We start from the raw sequence: 20,658 nt of genomic DNA on the forward strand, positions 1-20,658 counted from the left end.
ATATGAGAGCAAACTCACTCCACACATTCTGCAACGTGGTGGCAAAAGTCAGTATGACGACAATAAATTGTTATGTTAAAAAATACTTAATAGCACTAGATTTTTTGTTTGTTCTCATAAATATTGAAATCATTAAGTAACTTCATACACTTCAGTAAATTGAGGGTGCAGAAGAAAGAGTGAAGAATAAGCTTGAGGCTAAGGAGAATAGCATTGACATCCGTATAAAAAATTCCGAGCACACTTTAAGAAGCAACTTTACATAACTTAGTCTTAGTGTGACTTAAGTAACATCAAATATTCACAAGTCCAGTAGTAAAAGACACGGAACTCAAGAATTTGGGTCATATACCATTTGAGAATTAGGGTTGCTCAAATGTGCATAAAGCCCAATGGTTCACTATAAAGACAGAAGACAAGTAGAGATCAATCTTCTCCTCTATATGCAAGTGGCAACTCCTTAACTCTCAACTGCCATATAGCCCTAATAAATTAGAAAGTATCCTAGTACTAATCAATATTCAAAAGTGGGTTTAGAAATGCATCCAATAATGAGGATTTCTGCAAGAAAATTTTGTACCATTGTCAGCAACAAAAAAAGTACACTTGTAACCTTTTATAATAAATTTGCATGGTTAATTATTTATCAAATTCAATTCCCTTGTATTAAAAGATACCTAGAAAAGTGCATTAGAGCTAGCTATTGATGAGTGGTCCAAAGTTATGGTGGACCCACATAGTGAGTCAAAAAGATGGTACACACCACCTATATTGGGCACCTATAGCTAGAGCTCACATATATCAAGGTCAAACTCGCACACAAAAATAATCAAAGCCTTGAAGTATCGACTAGATCTCACAAAAAAGACAGTTCCAATCAATAAGATGGCATGATCATGAAAAGTTTGTACAATATACATATGTAGGTTGAAAGTTTAGAATGTACATATCATTGCATCGAAAACACATATGACGAATCCATCATCCTTTTTCTAATATCCTTGGAAATAAGCTCTTTTCAAAAAACAAGGAGAGATTCAATGCAAAGAGGAAAAGTGGAGTAGCACAAGACACAAGTATCTAGCCACATTTCATAAACTTTGACGAGTGATGGAACACTTGGAAGCTTATGTGACAAGTGTCTTGACACTTATCTCTTATTTATGGCCTTCCTTTTTAGGCTAAGAACTATGAAAAATAGAAACAACCAAATTTTATAAGCACTATCACAACAGAAACTTACTATTTTTAGAATGCCATCCCTATTTTTTAGGATTACCATTTTTAAGCCATATTGAGGCTCCTAAAGTTTAGGGACCTCCTAAATGTTATACATCCCTAAAATTTTGGGAACCCCTCCCCTCCCCAAAAATATGGGTATCATGCGAAAGCTCTTTCCAAGTACATTACAGAAATAGTGCTCAAATCGTCATAGAATTACAAACCTAAATGGGGGATCGAATGAGAGCAAAAGATATAGTTCTTTCCCAAATGTCATAGCAAAATAAAGTATAGGAATCGTTGTCAACTGTCTCATCACTTCTTGCAAGGCCTTGAACTTTTCACTGAAAATGAGGATCTTTCACTTGAAAGCCCCTCTACTTTGGTACCATGTAAAGAAACGATAGAGTTTGCATTGGAGGCCATAAAGTGTAAGATAAACCATCATAATGAATGAACTCAAAAACTCAAAGTACGAATGAGTAATGAATAAAGTACAATAATTATACAATGACATCAGACCTCCATGTCACTAGGACCAAGATTGAGGAGAGCCAAGGAGTTAGTAACATCGGAGTAGCTCGAGATGACTGCAAGGTCCCACTTAATGGAGTGGGGCAGAACCTATGGAAGGCGTGTGGAGGGGGTGAAACACAATCTTCTAGGCAACATGATATTGAAGAAGACACCCAATAACAACAAAAGGAATATTTTGGACAGCAATGGACAGAGTGAAACACAATCCTCCTATCAAGAGGATGTCAAATACAACTCAAAGAAGCAAAACGCAAGGTTTCTTGGCTGAAATGCTGCTCCACAATAAATAGGTGATGGAAAAGAGGATCATGTCAGCTTGTAGTCCAGCAATGCAGTAAAATATAGGCAGCAATAATGGAAATACAACCTACATCTGATAGCAACAACATGGACAACATGAGGTAGCAGCTAGTGATGACCTCCTCAAACCAGCAATGTCCTCCCAAGGCAGAGAAGCAGCATCCTGCAGACTCGCTACAGGCTGGACAGCAGGGCAGCACCACCAGGCAGCTAGGCAGCACATCCTCCAAGGGCTATGGACAGCAAAAGAGGTGAGAAAGCAAATGGTTAAGGCAGAACAAGAAACTAGCCTTCCTTATTGGATAGGGTGGTGAAATACCTGATTAACCAGCAATTTACAGCAAACAATAAATTAACACTGTGAATGAGATTAACTCTTTACCACTTTTTGGCATCCTTTGCAGTATTTCTTTAAGATGTATTCCATAAATCTTGTAGTACAGCTGAGATTTGACTCGAATCACCAAGAAGGTAGCAGGCCTTGCCTTAGACTCAAAGATATGCTCTTGAGTCTCCACTTCCTCTGTAATTGAGCCAACTCTCCTGGAAATTCTAGAACTTTTTGCTGTCACAAATGACCAGCAGCAAAATCCCCAACTGTACCTCTTAATTTAAAGCTATTTCAGGCACAATCATCTACGAGATTTTGCTCCATTGTATCAGCTTGATTCATTTAGCATGATTCAGTGATTCATCATTCATCATCTTCTTCGCTCTTCGTCCTTTGAACTTTTGAAGTTTTCTTCTCTAAGTGTTTGCCGTATGCTCTATGTTTCTCCCCGCAAACCCTACTATCTCTCTGATATGGTATGAGTGCATACCGTCTCGTCACTTTTCTTGACAGTGAAGCGTATCTATCGCTATTGTCGCATGGAACTCAGCACCTTGGGCTATTTTTTTATCCCAAGGTAAAATCATTCCCACCAAATTACATGCTTTTCCAAAATCTAATTAGGCTGTTTGTTATGATACTTGCGTAACCACAGTAACTTTTCTTCACACTTGGCAACTCATGCATGCTGTGGTTGAGCAACAAGTTGTCCATTATGGCCGCTTTTAGTTGTGAGACTGGATACAAAGTAACTTTCACAACTATGACTGAGTGTATTTGGTTCAAACATCTTTTGGTTGATTTGGGTGTTGGACAGCCATCTACTATCGTGATCTTTACTAACAATCAAAGCACATTGGCAATTGCATGGAACCTAGTGTTCCATGCTTCCATTAAACAGATTGAGATGTATTTCAAAGGTTTCCATAGTCATAAGTGACACAAAATGGGACAATGACAGGGAGGAATTGCCATCACTTGTGACTATATAGTCACATGGAATGGGACATGGGACATGGAACGGAAAGAAACTACCATCCCCACAATCCTGGAGTCCAAAAAAGGCTGTCACTTGTGACTATGGAGATTTTAAATAGAATACTAAAGGGGAAAAGAGTGTTTCTCAAGAATTTGAGAGTTTAGTGGCTGTAATGTCAAAATTTTCTAAGAATTTCAGAAACTTCAGACTTCTAATCAGAGATTTCAAAGATCCTTATCACCAAGTGGTTTTATGCTTTTTGCCAAGTGATAGCCTTTTAGGCAAAATCGTGATGTTACCTGCCTTTTCTAGCTATCTGGTTTTTTTCCCCCTTTTCAAAAGTATGTGAAGTATGAAACATAATTTCATACTCTTGTTTTCGTACATCTTTCAAATATCCACATGGCCAATTAGCCGCATCTAATAAAAACTATACTTAGGACCATTGGATGTTGAGAAACCACATCATTCCGTACAGTTTTCCTTCTTCGCTCCCATTTTTGGTTTCAATTTCCAGCCCTAGAAAGGCTTTTTAGGGCCTTCCGAGAGATTTGATCCTTGCATTTGGCTGCCCTAGAGGTCCTCCTTTCACCTAGCGTCTGCATTATCATATGGCATCAGCTTTCCACGCCCCAAAATTTGCATTTTAGTTCTTGGGCACTCCCCTTCATCACGCATCACACTTTCTACTAGTGCTTCCATTACTAGAGATTGTCTACATTTGCATTTTCAATTTCTAGCTCTTCCTTCACCTCCAGCGTCACTCCCAGCAATTGGCATCAATCTTTAGGCCTGTGTTTGCAAACTCAAGAGGCTCCTCGCACTTCAATGGCAGTCTCCCTACTCCAAGCATCACCAATCACATCATCCCTATATTGCAAATTCAAAGGCTCCTCTTTGATGGCAGTCTCCCTACTCCAGGTGACACCTCATCATCCCTACACTTGTAGTCTTAGAGCTTTCTTCAACAATCTTCCTACTCTAGGGCATCATTCGTGCTACAACGCCCTTGTATTAGATTCACTTCATTATTTCATTTCATTCACCTAAGTTTCTCTTTTCTCCTCTTCTCAATGCTTGCCGTACACACTCTGTGTTTCTCCTTACAAACCCTACTGTCTCTTTATTTCCTTAAGTCATTTCTTGACATAGGACACCTTTCTTCCTCGCTAGCTCTTTTCCCCCCACCTTATGCCCACTCACTCTAGAGCAAGTGTAGTCTTGTAAATCTTCTACATTGATACATCGCAATTCACTTTGTGATGTGCTTGTCTCAATCTTCTTCTTCTCCAAGCTATCTATGTGTATGCGTTCTTGTAGCCCTAAGACATGAGTAAAAGCCAAGAGTAGTGCAAAGTTTAGAGAGACAATCTAAAGGGAGAAATTTCAAGTCAAGCAACAAAATGGCACAAGTGTCAAAAACAAGCATCAAAAGCACAAGTCTCACAAGTTACAATGAGACAAGTTACATTTCTCCAACTTTTAGGAAGTGTAATTATTTTCAATTATTTAATATTTCCAAGCAGTTTACTTCATTGTTTTTATCTTCACTAATCAAGTGCTCATAAGTTTCACAAAATTTACCACATAGATTTCCCAAACTCGAGCTTAACAAAACACTTAAATTTCCCAAAGCCAAGTTTGACAAAAGACTTAAAAGGTTGACAATTGTGACTTGTGTGACAATGATCAATGAGACTTATGTGACTACATAAATTATGTGACAAGATTATTGATGTGAACTAAAAAAGTTGAGGCTTCTCATTTTTTATGCAACAAATGTCAAAGGTGATCCCTTTCAAGTCCACTACAACAAAAGCAATTATCATCCAAAGTTTTGGTATCGATTGCACAAGTTAGCAAAGCAACTTGATGTAAAACACAAGTTTCTACAATATAGTTATCATCAGCATTGAAACATACAATTAGCCAAGCTTCTATTAGCAATCATATGTGTCTTGTGCAGTCATCTCCTACTTATAAACCTCAATTTGAGTCAAACAAGGACATTAGGAGCTCTGACATTGTATTTATCTATCATTCTATGTGTTTTAGACACTCTACATGAAAGGCGCATTAGTGCATTCCTTTTTCGACACTTTTGGCCATTTTTAGGGTTTGGACCTTATTTAGGGTTTAGCCCCTTTTTTTGCCTATATATAGGGGACCTACCCTCCCACTCTCATTATCCATCATTGATCCTTTGTGATCAGCAAGCCCCCCTCCTTCTCTCATCACGCCCACACTGGCATATAGCACTACGTGTTAGGGCTGACTGTTGCAACCTTGTACCTTCAGCCATTGCAATCACATTGTTCCTTCTCTCTCCCGCATTCTCTCTTTGTCTCCTCTCCATTTTCACTTTCCTCTTTCCGTTGTGCATTCTCACATGGTATCAAAGCCACGCATGGGAGCTGGAGATCTTGAAGAGGAGGGTGTTGTCCACAATGAAACTTGCCAAGAGTCATCCTCATGTGCTAGGGACCTTGCATTTGGAATCAACACGGCAAGTAGGCCTGGTTTAAGCCCTTTTAGGTTGCGTTTACTAGGGCGGATTTGTGTTTTGCTCCTAAGTGGCCTCTACCAGGCTAGGCAACACCACTACTACACTTGGGAGGCATCAAATAGGCTAGCCGGCTATTCTATTGGCTGGGCTGCACCGTACAAGCCTGCATTTCCTACACGCAGCTCCCAACACACTTGCTACAAAACCACACCTTGCATTGCCTACATTTTCTACAAGCATCCCCCCTCGACATCTCCATTTTACAGCAGGGCACCCTTTAGCTGAGCAGCACAATGTTGAGCTAAGAAATGCATTCCAGGTTCATTAGCCACTTAAACAGCCCCAAAACAAGATTAGTTTAATGAAAACCCTAAAATGGGGAGCAATTCAAGAGACTTCATTGAAACCCTAATTTGTTAGGGTCCATCCTCATCTATAAATAGACAGGCTGGCCCCATTCAGTCTCATCTCTTCTGTGCAGGTTTCTCACCCTTGTGTGCAGACCTCAACCATCAGTCTCCCACCACGTGGCAATCCAGCCTTCGCAACTACTGTCATCACCTAATTTGCTCCTCTACTACGACATTTTACTACGATATTCTACTGCAACATTTTACTACGGCATTCTACTACGTCATTTTACTACGACGTTCTATTGCAATGTTTTGCTCCTTCGCCCACATCATCGAGCATCATCCTTTGCAATCGCCTCAGTCTCCTCACACTCTAGTGATCAGTATTTGGTGTTTCTCTCACTCTGTCAATCCAGCTGGTGGTCACCGCACTTGGGATCTGTCTTCGGTGGACATCACTCTCCAACACACTGCTCTGCCCTTGGGGACACTATATACTCTTACATTCATTTGCAGCATTCATTCACTTCAAAGTTGTGTTCTTTCTATTCCTTCTTCTATTTGGGTTTGAGTTTTTGTGTTAGAGTTTTGAGTTTTGCATTTAGGGTTTGAGTTTTGCTTTCTATGCCAGTTTTTGTCTCATTGTGCTTCTGTCGTGGTTGTACACTGTTTTTCTCAGTGCAAACCCTAGCAATTGAAGTGAGTGATGTGCTGCGGAGATGCAATGTCCGGCGATGAAATGTCAGGTAAAGAGCAAACACGTGAGCAACAGCAGCGAGTGAGAGCGAGAGATGCAAGATGTTCTTGGGTACAATTGGAGTGTGTACCACTTTAGGTTTTTAGATAGATATATATGAAAGTACAAGTGTGCTAAGGGTGCGTTCACACCCGTGCACATATAAAAGGCACGATGGCCCTTTATTCCCAACAACCTCCCACCTAAAGGCAATGTGCCTTAAGAGGAGAAAAGAATCAGCTAAGTCTAAGTATGTACAAAGCTGAAATACATATATCTATCCAACTCCCATCATCTGTCGGCAATGAGCAAACCGCTCTGCTGGAAGACCCTTCGTGAGAAGATCTGCAGGATTATCATCTGTATGCACTTTGACAAGCTCAATGCTCTTGCTGTCAAGTACATCTCTGATGAAGTGATACTTCACCTGTATGTGCTTCGTCTTTGCATGAAAGACGGGATTCCGTGCTAGCATGATAGCACTCTGACTATCACAATGAAGAACAGGTAACTCTGTAATGCCAAGATCTCCCACCAGACGTGAAAGCCATAAAGCCTCCTTGCATGCCTCAGTAGCAGCCACATACTCTGCCTCTGTAGTAGACAATGCAACACACTTCTATATCCTGGAGATCCAAGAGACTGCTCCTCCTGTGAAGGTAAACACATACCCAGAAGTGGACTTTCTACAGTCCGCATGACCAGCACAGTCTGCATCCGTAAAGCCAACGACAGATGCTTTCTGCTTTCCAAAGCAGATGCACAAATCACTTGTGCCTTTGAGGTATCTCATAATACCTTTCACTGCTTTCCAATGCTTTTTGCCAGGGTTTGCCATATATCTGCTAACCACTCCCACTGCAAAGGCAATGTCAGGACGTGTAGCAACCATAGCATACATCAAGCTGCCAACAGCTGAAGCATATGGAATCTTGACGATTTCAGCCTTCTCATCATCAGATGTAGGGCTGTCCTCTGCACTGAGTTTCACATATGGAGGCAATGGAACACCAATTGGTTTCCCCCCCTCCATATTGAAACGTTGCAAAACCTTAGAGACATACTCCTGTTGAGATAGAAAGAGTAATCCTTTGGACCTATCTCTGAGTATTCGCATGCCAAGAATGTGATTTGCATCACCAAGATCCTTCATGTCAAAGCTGCCATGAAGACTTTGCTTCAACAAATCCAAGGCATGAGTATCCCTGCCAGCAATCAGCATGTCATCAACATACAGAACCAAGATAATTAGGCTGCCATCTGCGGCCTTCTTGGTGTACAAGCAGTGATCCACTTGACTTCTTTGAAAACCTTGAGACTGCATAAATGTATCAAACTTATGATACCATTCTCTTGGTGCTTGCTTCAGCCCATACAAACTCCGTTTGAGCTTACATACCATCTTCTCTTTGCCTTTAGCCACAAACCCTTCAGGCTGCTGCATATATATGTCTTCATGCAGATCACCATGTAAAAATGCAGTCTTTACATCCATCTATATGAGCTCCATATCTTCAGCTGCAACCAAGCCCAAAATGGTTCTCAATGTAGTCATTTTGACTACAGGAGAGAAGATCTCATCAAAATCAACTCCATGTTCCTGCTTGTACCCCTTAGCAACCAATCTGGCTTTGTACTTTGGCGAGGAACCAGAAGTGACCTTCATCTTATAAACCCATTTGCATGGAAGCGTTTTCTGCCCTTTAGGCAACTGCACCAAGTCCCAAGTGCTGTTTTTCTCAAGAGATTCCATCTCTGACAGCATGGCTTTATACCATTTCTTGCTGTCCTGTCTGTCCATTGCTTCCTTGAAGCATGACGGCTCACCACAGTCAGTGATCATGACATAATCAGCCACATTATTTGCACCAGGAACGAATCTATCGGGCTGTCTAGTAGCCCTAGACGATCTCCTAACCCAATGATCATTGTTTGCTGGCTGTTCAGCCTGCATATTATCATTTACAGCTTGCTGTCCTGGCATTTCAGCCTGCAAATCAACATTAACAGCTTGCTGTCCTGGCTGTTCCTGCACATTTAGTGGCTCGTCATTATGGGCAATGGCTGGCTGATCATTTCCAGCATCATTTTCTGCATTCGCAGGTTCATTTACAGCAGGTATTTGCTGCTGTACAGCGGGCACATTTTGCTGTCCAAAAGGTACTTCTTCCCGGAATACAACCCTACGAACCTCCTCAGTCTTTTCGGGCTGTTTATGCATGCGACCTTCCCGGAAGATAACATCATTGCTACGCACTGTTTTCCTTTTCACGGGATCCCACAATCTATACCCCATTTCACCCTCGTCACCATATCCTAGGAATATGCATTTACAGGACTTTGGCTCAAGTTTGCTGCGGTCTTCCTTACGAATGTGCACAAAAGCCTCGCAGCCAAACACTCGTAAATGAGCATAAGAAGGTGGCTTGCCCGACCACGCTTCCTGAGGGATTCCCCCCCCCCCCCCAAAGACCTGTTTGGTGACTGATTGATCAAGTGAACGGCTGTCATAACAGCCTCTGCCCAAAAACCATGGGGTAATGCAGCATGAGACAGCATAGTACGGACTTTATCCTGTATAGTCCTGTTCATACGCTCTGCAACTCCATTCTGGGGTGGATTATGAGGGGCAGTGAGCTCCCTTTTTATCCCTTTGCTGTCACAAAATGCCTGAAAGGCCTTGGACACATATTCCCCACCATTGTCAGAGCGAAGACACTTAAGTGTCTTATCAGTCTGATTTTCAACCAATGCCAAGAAGTTTTTAAACTTGTCAAGTACTTCATCCTTGCTACGAATGGGGTAAACCCATACCTTCCGTGTAGCATCATCGACAAAGGTGACAAAGTACTTCTTCCCCCCCAAAGACAATCCTGGCATCTGACATACATCTGAATGTACTAACTCTAGAGGTGAAGATTTCAAAGAAAGAGATTTCTTATGAGATGTCTGCGCATGCTTACCATAGACACAATGATCACAATGCTCAAAATCAGCATAACGGAGACAAGGCAAGTAACCCAAACGAGAAAGAACTTTCATGCCTGTTTGACTCATGTGTCCTAACCGGCCATGCCACAAAGAAACACTTGGCTGCTCGGTTACTGCGACAACATGGTCACGCACACTAGATACATGAAGAGGATACAGAGTATCACTCTTTGAACCCCTGGACTCTAGATCCTGTACTGATCTTCCATTTTCCATCGCCAAATGTGGTATGATAACCATCATCATCTTGCTGCCCAGTACTGATTAAGCTCTTCTTGAGCTCAGGTACATGACGAACATTCTGAAGAGTAAAGACAGAACCATGCTGAAACTGAAGCTGCACACTGCCAATGCCTGCAATATCACATGCTGAGTTGTCCCCGAGATGGACAACACCATGTCGACCGCCTGTATAATCGAAAAACCAATCTCTGTAAGGGGTGACATGAAAGGAGGCACCCGAATCTAAAATCCAGGTATGCATGTCATCAGCCGAATCGGCAACCAATGCATGGGCATCAAAACATGAAGACACGAAGAGTACATCGTTCCCACTGTCACTGTCCTGAGTGACTACATTCACCTCTTCGATCTTGACGCTGCTCTTCTTGGGCTGGCTCTCTTTCTTCTCTTCCTTGCTGTCCTCTGTCTTCTTGCCTTTCCCTTTCTCTTTCTTCCACTTGTAACAGTCACGTTTGAAGTGACCTTTCTTGCCACAGTGGTGGCATTCCACATTCTTGCCGCGAGACATGCTGCGACCCTTGCCATCAGATTTTCCCTTCTGCTGTGATCTGCCCCTGGTATGCAAGGCACTAGACGACTTACTTGATGCATTATTTTGCCTATTCATCTCTTCCATAAGCAAAGAGCTTTCCACGTCAGAATACATAAGCATAGCATTCGAGTTACTCAAGGCAGTCCTGAATGTATCCCAACTCTCTGGTAGAGTGCAAAGCAGAAAGGTAGCTTTAAACTCGTCATCAATGACAAACTTCAAAGCAACCAGCTGGCTGAAAATTGAGTTGAATTCACTCAGATGATTTGACATAGCAGTTCCTTCTTTCATCCGCAAATCCATAAGCTTTTTTAGCCAATACACCTTACTAGCTGCACTCTTCTGAGCATACAATTCCTCCAGTCTAGTCCAAATGGCATAGGCAGTGTCCAAACCCTCTATGTTAAACAGCAGAGCATCAGAGACAGATAGCTCAATGGTCGAGCGTGCAAGCTCGTTCAACTCATCCCAGACATCTTGTTCCACATCTGCGGGCTTTACCCCTTTGGCCTTGATCGGCTTAGCCTGCTTCTTCTGCAACAGGATATTGTTGCATTGCTTTTGCCACACTGCAAAATTATGTGCACCCTCAAGTTTCTTGATGTGCATAAGATGGCTGCTATCGCTGCTGCCAGCCATGATTTTCAGTCCAAAATATGACCACAAATTCAGCAAATGCAGGCCCAAACTGTCAAACAAGTGACCAAGGTACAAACAAGTACCAACCAGCAATAAGTACCAGTTAAAAGCAGAAATTTCAGATCTGCAAATCAATTTTCAGAAGCACCAAATGTTGTGCTACAGCACTCCACAACTGATGACAGCTGTTCCAAGGACAAATACATCACATTACATGAGAAGTCCCAAATTTTAGCTGCAATTTCTGCTGTACATGCACCCACGGGCATAAAATTTGACCCGCACGGTCAAAAGCCCCAAAGTTTTGTGCTCAAAACATCAACCATACATCTGCACTGTCTCTGACATGCATAGAGTAGACCAATTTTGCCAAAATGAAGCAATTTCAGCAAAACCCCCAAATTTTTCAAGTGTCGGGCGTCCAAATTGCATGAAATTAAACCCGCATGTATATAAAATGACCAATTTGCGCACAAATTTTGCTCAAACAGCAAAAGCCCCAAATTGCACGGGGTCCAATGTGCATCAATGTCAAGAAATTGGGTCAATTTCAGCCCAATTTTAACATGTACATGAAAAGCCCCAAATTTCGGAGGCAAAATGTCACAAATTCCTGCAATTTCTGAGACAGAATCTCACTGTGTGTCTTGCTCGTGTCAAATCCGGACAAATCCCCAAATTTGTGGCTCAAATCTGCCCAAAACACAGAACTGTGCTTACACGCGCGAACTCCCGTCAGTGGGCAGAGGGGGCAGCTTGCAGTAAACCTTTGAAAATTAAAAAATTTTCCAAGAGAAATTTGACGAAAACTGTCCCGTAACGTGACGACTGCTGCATTTTGACCTGCCGCCAGCGTTTTGACCTGCCGCCAGCTGCACGTGGCCTGGAAAGTCACGAACTGACCTGGCGTGACCTGCGTGACCAGCGCCTGTGCAAAACACGTCACTTCTGACCTGCACCTGACCTGCACGCTGCCTGGAACTGCACGCCTGACTGCACACTGTCCAAGAACAGTGACGAGCTGACCAGAAAATGACTGACTGACCTGCGCGCAACCTGGGAAATGTCGCCTGGCTGAAAAACGTGACCTGTGGACTGCGAGAAGCACGAACACCTTAACCGAAGCTCTGCACGGACTGCGAGAAGCGCGAACACCTTAGCCGAAGCTCTGATACCAAATTTGAAGTGAGTGATGCGCTGCGGAGATGCAATGTCCGGCGATGAAATGTCAGGTAAAGAGCAAACACGTGAGCAACAGCAGCGAGTGAGAGCGAGAGATGCAAGATGTTCTTGGGTACAATTGGAGTGTGTACCACTTTAGGTTTTTAGATAGATATATATGAAAGTACAAGTGTGCTAAGGGTGCGTTCACACCCGTGCACATATAAAAGGCACGATGGCCCTTTATTCCCAACAGCAATTCCTCCACACTCTTCTTCATAGGCAACACCTGTTCTTTGTTGAGCAACCTGTTTACAAGTTGATGGACTTCTTTCTTTCTTGCATTTACATACAGTGTGGTTGTTTATAACCTGGGTGACTTATTCTAGGTGTTGGGTGGACTCTCTGTCAAGCCTAAAGTAGGGCAGATCTGTATTTATTGCAAGAAAACATTTCCAGGCACTCTTGATCTCTAACCAGCCCCTAGATAGGCTGCATTTACAAGTTGCAAACCTATACACATCTACATTTACTACTTCCCCCTCTCTACTCCACATTAAGTCATCTCTCTCACCTCGGAAACTCTCCGTCTACACTGCTGTCCGTCACTCCTTTCTGATCAGCACACCAACAGACCTTGTACATGTGGAGGATATCCCAATTACAGCATCTTCTTTGTTTTCTTGCACATACTTTATTGAAGGACATCTATGGCCGGTGTATGCTATGGGAGATCATATGGTTCGAGACGATTCAAACCAACCACCATCCTATCTCTCTTTCCCACTATCTTCTTCCAAGGCTCCCAATCCCCAATTGGCATAGATGGCATCTTCCAAGCAAGTGCCAATCCTACCCTCTCTACGCGCGTCTGACAAGCTGGATGGGACGAACTACAATCTATGGTCGTGCTACATGGAGTGTCACCTCGATGACTATGAACTTTAAAATCTTACTATTGTCCCTATCCCCCAACCTACCATGGATCCTCATGATGGTGTGACTGCGGATTCAACAACTTTATGGGATCAATTGAAAGCCAGAACCTGCTCTTTTCTCTTTTTGAGTTGTACAAATTCTGTGCTCATGTATGTTAGATGTATCCACACCACTACAACAATTTGGAGGAGATTGGCATCTCTCTTCCAAATCCAAAAATTTGGGCATTGATTATCCCTTGAGTTGAGCTACAACAGCTTTGCGTTGCAGATTCCCCTACGATGAGGGATCACATCCATAGGATAGAAGAGCTTTGAGATGAGCTTGCATCCCTTCATACACACGTTTATGATTTCTTTGAAGGACCTAGCTGTGACACTTCTTTCACATCTTTCGTCACTACCATATGATGTGTTCTACACCAATCATCTCACTTCTCGTAGCTGAGAGACACTCACTGTAAAGAAAATACCCTAACACAAAAGCATAAACAGAAACCGTACGACAAAGCACAGACTGATAAAAGAACACAGTTAGGGTTAGGGTTAGGGTAACTCAGAGACAATGAACACAGTTAATAAATGAAATGATATGAATACTAATAATACGATGCTCATGCAACAAACACACTATGTAGTGAATGAATACTGAACCTCGAACTCTTGTATCTCAAGGATTACGACGTGGCACACCCTCCCTCCTCAGAAATCCTGCTCCGCAATGACACGGCACACACACACCCCACTGCACACAACCCCCTCCCGCGACATGGAACCACCCACCCCCCGACGGACCTCCTCAAAAAACCCCCCCACGACATGGCACCACCCAACCCCCCCGCGACATGGCACACCCTCCCTCCTCAGAAATCCCCGCTCCAACAACCCGCCCGCGCAACATGGCACGCCCTCCCTCCTCGGAAAACCCCGCTTCACCGAGCCCCCCCACAACATGGCACACCCTCGGCTCCCAAAAAACCTCGCATCGTGAGGAGGGGGTATCACGTGAAAGCGAGGCAGAGGGAGGGGCCAGGCACGACGTACGCAAAGACAATCGCGACGAGGAGAGGAGGCGCCGCGTCATGGCAAGGCGAGGGGGTTTCCTACCAAGCAGGGGTAATGAGCTAAAAAGTGTGTTGTACTCTGAACGGATCCCAAATCGCAGCAAGGCAGCCTCCAAATGTCGAACACCAGCAAACGCAACAGTGAGAAGCTGGATCTGATGCAGACAACAATGAGGAGAGAGAAAGATAAAAAAACGCATACAACAGGAGAGAGAAAGACTAAAAACAGCACAACACTCACTTGGTAGGAGCTAGTCCCATTGGCGCTTGAGCAAGATGCATGTCGTAGTGAGCCAAATTCTTACGAAGCCCGTGCCCATGGAAGTGCGAGAGGAAGAAGTTGGAGTCATTTTAAAACTCTGTTACAGATTTTGTGGGAAAGAGCCAAGGATATCCCATGTGTTCTCATTGTGGGAAGACCTCGCACCCTGAGAAGAAGTGTTGGAGGAAATACCCTCACCTTCATCCGAGAGTGAAGGGTGGATCTACATTAAAGCCTTCATCTACCTCTACTTCCTCACCCACTATTACTACCAAGACCATGTTTCTACACATTTATTGGTGGAGGAGCCTTCTTCGATTGTCTCATCTTTTGAGCAACCTTGGCTCTTTGATACTGGTGCATTGAGTTCAACAAGTCCTCAAGGTGATTTGTTGTAGGATCCCTATCCGTCGAAGGGTATCGTCACTATTGGTGACATCTCTTCAATGCCTATTAGCGGTGTTGGCACCTTGCCTCTATTGTTTGACCATCCATTGAGCTCTGTTTCTAATGCCCTCCATGTTCCTTACTTCGGCTTCCATCTTCTCTCAGTTTCTAGCCTTCCTAGACTCAAGACCCACAAGCCGCATTGTCTTTACCAAGCCGACCATCTTCATTAAGGATTTTTCTACAAGAGCCACTTTTGTGATAGGTTGGCTAGAGAGAGGGCTGTCTATACTCCATTCCCCTCCCATTGTGAAGAGTCCTCTTACGCAGCTTTTTGTAGTTACACCTATTCATAATTGTGCACCATTTATCCAACAGGTTCCATCCCATCCCCCACAATCTCCTCTAGTGGTTCCCTCGTACCCCTTTCAAAGGGGGACAATATTAGTGATGCGGCTATGGATTTCCTAACCCTTTGAGTTTTAGAGGGGGCTTCCTAAGATCGTGAGGAATTTCTTGGGTTTTCGATCTCCTTTGGACCTTTCCTTTAAGCAACGACCTCTTTTCTTCGTTACCAAGCCACCATCCTTGCTACTTAGCCCTTGGTCACTATTGTTTCTATGTAACTTATGGCACCTTCGATAGTTTCTCACTATCGTCTCATAGTTGGGTTGAAAGCTTGGCTCACCTATCCTCGACTTGAGTTTTCAAGAGTGATCCGTTCAAGGCCTCTCCGTTTCCCTTGTCCTTTGGTAGTCATCTATTTGATCGAATCTTTCCATGGGGACAGAGTCTTGCTCCTTGGCTAGCATTCTTCATCGACAGACTTCATCAGCATTGGCACTCTTTCTACCACCCTCGGATCCTCATCTCCTTTGGCTTTCTACCACATCCAAGATTTGAGAGGGGGTATTAGCAATCATGTGTATCTTGTGTAGACATCGCCTACTTGCGAGCCTCAATCTGAATCAAACAAGGACATTAGGAGATCTAATATTGTATTTATATTTCATTCTATGTGTTTTAGACACTTTAGATGGAAGGCACATTAGTGCATTATTTTTTGGGCGCTTTTGACCATTTTTAGGATTTTGACCTTGTTTGGGGTTTGGCCCCTTTTTTTACCTACACATAGGTGATGTGCCCTCCCACTCTCTGAAATCAGCCTTCCTTCCGTGGATGGGTGGTAATTCTCTCATTACAACTTAGTTATAGCAGTAACATTTATTACAAATTTGAGAAATGTAAATTAACCTATAATCTTGGACAATCAACACCCTGCTACCCCCAAAACTAATGCCCCTTTCAGTATTTGTTTAACTTAATTGAAGAAGAAGTTGATGTACAATGAGATTTTCCCAATTCCTTTCCGTATTCCAACTTCCCTTCCTGTCCAAAATGACCAGCAAGTCTTCAATCTGATTTGCCCCTTGATTAGGATAGTCAATTGGCCTTCATCCGCTTTGATGGAGATGCAAAATGCTCCAAATTCATTGATTTGTTGGTCCCTCCACCTGAATTTGATTTAAAACAACTTCAGCCCTATTGAATACAAGACTTGGAGCTTCCAATTTTTGGCACGCTTCCCAGGCTGCTACCGCTAAACCCTAATTTCTGCTTATAGCAGAGAAATCTGAAATTTCTCAATCTCTGGTGATCTCAATGCTATAATCTTTGGAGCAAGGCTGTGGAAAGACGAGGAGATGAGAGAGAATGCTGAGGAAAGAGAACATTCAAACTTTCTTCGCGAAGAACTGAAGAAAATCAGCCATTTATTGCTACTACCTTGTCTCAATAACTTATAGATGCAAAGAACTGAAGAAAATCAATCATTTACTACTTCTGTCCTTTCTCAACAGCCTATAGATGCTGTCACTTGCTAATAATTGGTCTTTTCTTGCCCCTGGCTGCCTCAGAAGGTCCTCCAATGGCTACAAATTAGACCACTAACATCTCCTCCCTCTCTCTTGCAAGTTGAATGCACTAAAATGTCTCTCTCCAGCCTCTGAAGACGTTTTTCAGTCTTGCATGGGCATTTTTGACAAATGGCAGCCTTTTCAAATGGTTTTTCCAACATTATCCATAATTACATATTAATTTTTAGTCTTTAAATACTTAAATTAATCTAACAATTATGTTAGTGCCTTGAAAAATAATCTGACTAGCCAATAATTAAATTGGCTAAGCAACTTTCATTCCCGAGTGTGTCCCTACACCATCTTTGACCATTAGATTGACACTTCTCTAGTGTCATAACTGACACTCGTGGCCAAATGAATGACCTCGGCCAACAAAACTGGCAACAGATACCACCAAGTACCTGTGAATCATAACTTATAGCAACTTTTGCCTTTGACATCTCGTGATTTCCTGGAGTCTTAACCTCATACATTTATTCTAATCCCAGTTACACCTCACATCTGCAACATTTACTTTAATCGTGTGATTAAAAATTAATCCACATGTTAAGTGAGGTTTCGAAAATACATGTCCTCATGACAACCCTCCCCCTTAAAATCCTTGCAATCATCCTTGATTGCACTGCTAGATGCATCAAAAGCAAAATAGTAAACTGCAATTTCCACAAGGCATCATAGTTAGCAGAACATTGCACATTGTTGCTCAACCATTCCATAAACCCAACACATGTTGAAAATTACCAGCCAACATAACATGACATAAGACTCACAAAGAATCTCAAAAACATTGTCAAATTATCATGTGACATGTCTATTTCTCATGAGCTCAACTCATCTAGCAAAACCAAACCATACCATAGCATAACCAAGTATAAACCATGACTAAAACATCAATGGTATCACAACATATGATGTTGTCTATGGAACCAGATATAAACCATTGAAAACTGAGCATAATCCAATCATAAACTAATCGCTTATTGATCTGAGAACTAATCACAAACTGCTGCAAATGTGACCCCAAACTAATCACAAACTCATTGCAAAAACTGATGCAAAACTGATCCCAAAAGTGACCATAAACGGTCCTCAAGCTGACCAAAAACTGAGCTGAAATTGATCAAATTTTTTTTCTCAAACTTGAGGCAAAATTCATGCCAATTTGATCATAAGCTAATGCAAAAGTATAGTTTCAATGCTTGGGTGAAACTCATACTCATCTGTATACATCTCACAATGACTAGTGCACTAAGTAGGACCTCATGGCAAACATACCATCAACATGGAACCTTGGATGCATGCTGAATGCATCTGAGATCCACTACATACATGAGTTGTGTGTAACTAGAGGAGTGGAAGTGCTACCTCCCCCTTGAGCATTAGGCAATACTCTGGACCCCTGCTCTGCTCAACCTGACAGAGCCCAAACTAAAGTCGGCTCTAATTGAAAGGTATCTAGGTAAAGCTGCAACAACTAAGAATGGTCTACCAAGTCATCCTCTTCCATCCATTTGGCATCCATTGGTAAATAATTCTGAAATTTCACCAAGTACCTCCTTGAAACTTTACCTTTGACCTTTCTTTTATTATGTGCCAAAATTTGCTCATGTACCAAAATCTCATCCAACTCCTCAACCTCAGGCTGAATTTGAGCAGACATATCCTCTGATACATCACCATGAAAAGACCTAAACAAACTAACATAAAAGGCATTGTGTATCCGCTGATGTGGGGGTAATTTCGGCCGATATACCACATCGCTAATCTTCTCCAATACTTGGAAGGGCCCATAGTATCTCATACTCGACTTCAAATACAATCTTTCTCTTCCTTTCATCTTTTTCAGCCTTGCCTTTTCAAAATACAACAATACATAATCACCCTCTACAAACTGCAAAGCACGTCCATGGCGATCAGCTGTCCTCTTTTGCTTTTCTTGCAATCTCTTAAGTGCATATTTTATCTTTACATAGGCTACATCCAAGTTTTCCACATAATGATCAGTCTCAAAGATCGTATCCTTGATTTGCAAAATAGGTGGTATCTTCTTGTCACCCTTAACCACCTCAAATAGAGCTTTACCTGTGGAACTATACACTATGTTGTTGTAAGCAAACTCAACCAAGGGCAAATATTGCTCCCACTATGTCCTGTGGTCTAAAACATAGCACCTCAAAAGATCTAACGCTGTGGAATTTTATTCCACAGACTAACCATCTGTCTACGAATGGAAGGATGATGAGAGTTTCAACGTAATACCCATATTCTCAAACAATCCCTTCCAAAATAAACTGGTCATCCGAGGATCTCGATCACTAATGATCGACTCTAACATACCATGATACTTAAAGATGTATTGCAAAAACAATCGTGCCATATGATCAGCATTTATTTTTTTCCCCACCGGAATAAAATCGGCTTGTTTACTAAACCTTCAAACGATAGTCCGTATCCCATCATTCCCTATAGGTAAAGGCTATCTGGAATAGGCAAGGGCTGCAACAAACCCGGTATCTTTTGCCTATCATCCTTTACCTTCTGACATACGATACATGTCTTAACAAATTGTTCTACATCATGCCTCAAAGCTGGCCAATAAAAGAAATGCTCCATTGCCTTGACCGTGGCATCAATATCTCTATGTCCTGCATACAGAAGAGCATGACTTTCAATGATAACTCTAGACCTTAACTACTTTGTGACACACAATAACCCATGCATCATCAAAAATCCATCTCTTAGCACAAAGTGTTCATGCCTTTGGCCATTGCAAAGCTTATTATAAACATTAGCAAAGTCCGAATCAACAACATATTGCTTTTTCATGGCATCCAACTCAATCTAATAAACCATGCTAACGACTGAAATTTGTGACTTACATAACAGTGCATCGGCCACAATATTCTTTTTACCATCAATATGTACAATCTAAAAGTGAAACATAGAGAGAAAATTTACCTATCTCATATGCTTCTTTGACAACTTTGTCTGTGTCAAAAAGTACCTTAAAGTTTTATGGTTTATCTACACAGTAAAATCAATCCCCAACAAATAATCTTTCCACGTAGACAATGCATGAATTACACCCAAGAGCTCTTTCTCATAGACCTACAAATTATTTTGTGTAGCGTGGAGAATTCCGCTCTCAAAAGCCACAACTCGATCGTCCTATATAACAATAAACCCAATGTTATTACCACATGATCACATTCAACTAGAATGACTTTCTTAGATCGAGCAACACAAGCACAAGATCCAAAGTCATCTTTTCCTTCAACTTTTCAAATGTTGAAATTTTCACTATTGTCCATCTAAATGGCACATCATTCCTTTGCAAAGTATACAACGAAGATGCAATTTCGGCAAACTCGCGTACATACTTTCTGTAGTAAAAACATAAAGCCCAAGAAGCTACGGATCTCATGCACATTCCTCAAAGGTGGCAATGATCGTTTGTCTTAACCTTTGCAGAGTCCATGTAAATACCATCAGCCAATACGATATGCCTCAAAAAATGAATTTCATTCAAGAAGAATTCACTTTTCTTGTCATTGATAAC

At 42.1% G+C, this 20,658-nt stretch overlaps 1 protein-coding gene across 4 annotated transcripts in view; it reads right to left on the reverse strand.

The window, feature by feature from the left end:
- The window catches only part of LOC148023213 (uncharacterized), an 85,102-nt gene that overhangs the window by 51,527 nt on the left and 12,917 nt on the right, over positions 1 to 20,658 (reverse strand). The gene's annotated exons all lie outside the window — the stretch shown is intronic.

The sequence above is a fragment of the Lygodium microphyllum genome, chromosome 16 (genome assembly GCF_053477565.2).
Source record: "Lygodium microphyllum isolate KBCC chromosome 16, Lygodium_microphyllum_v1.1.10, whole genome shotgun sequence".
Lineage (NCBI taxonomy): Eukaryota > Viridiplantae > Streptophyta > Polypodiopsida > Schizaeales > Lygodiaceae > Lygodium > Lygodium microphyllum.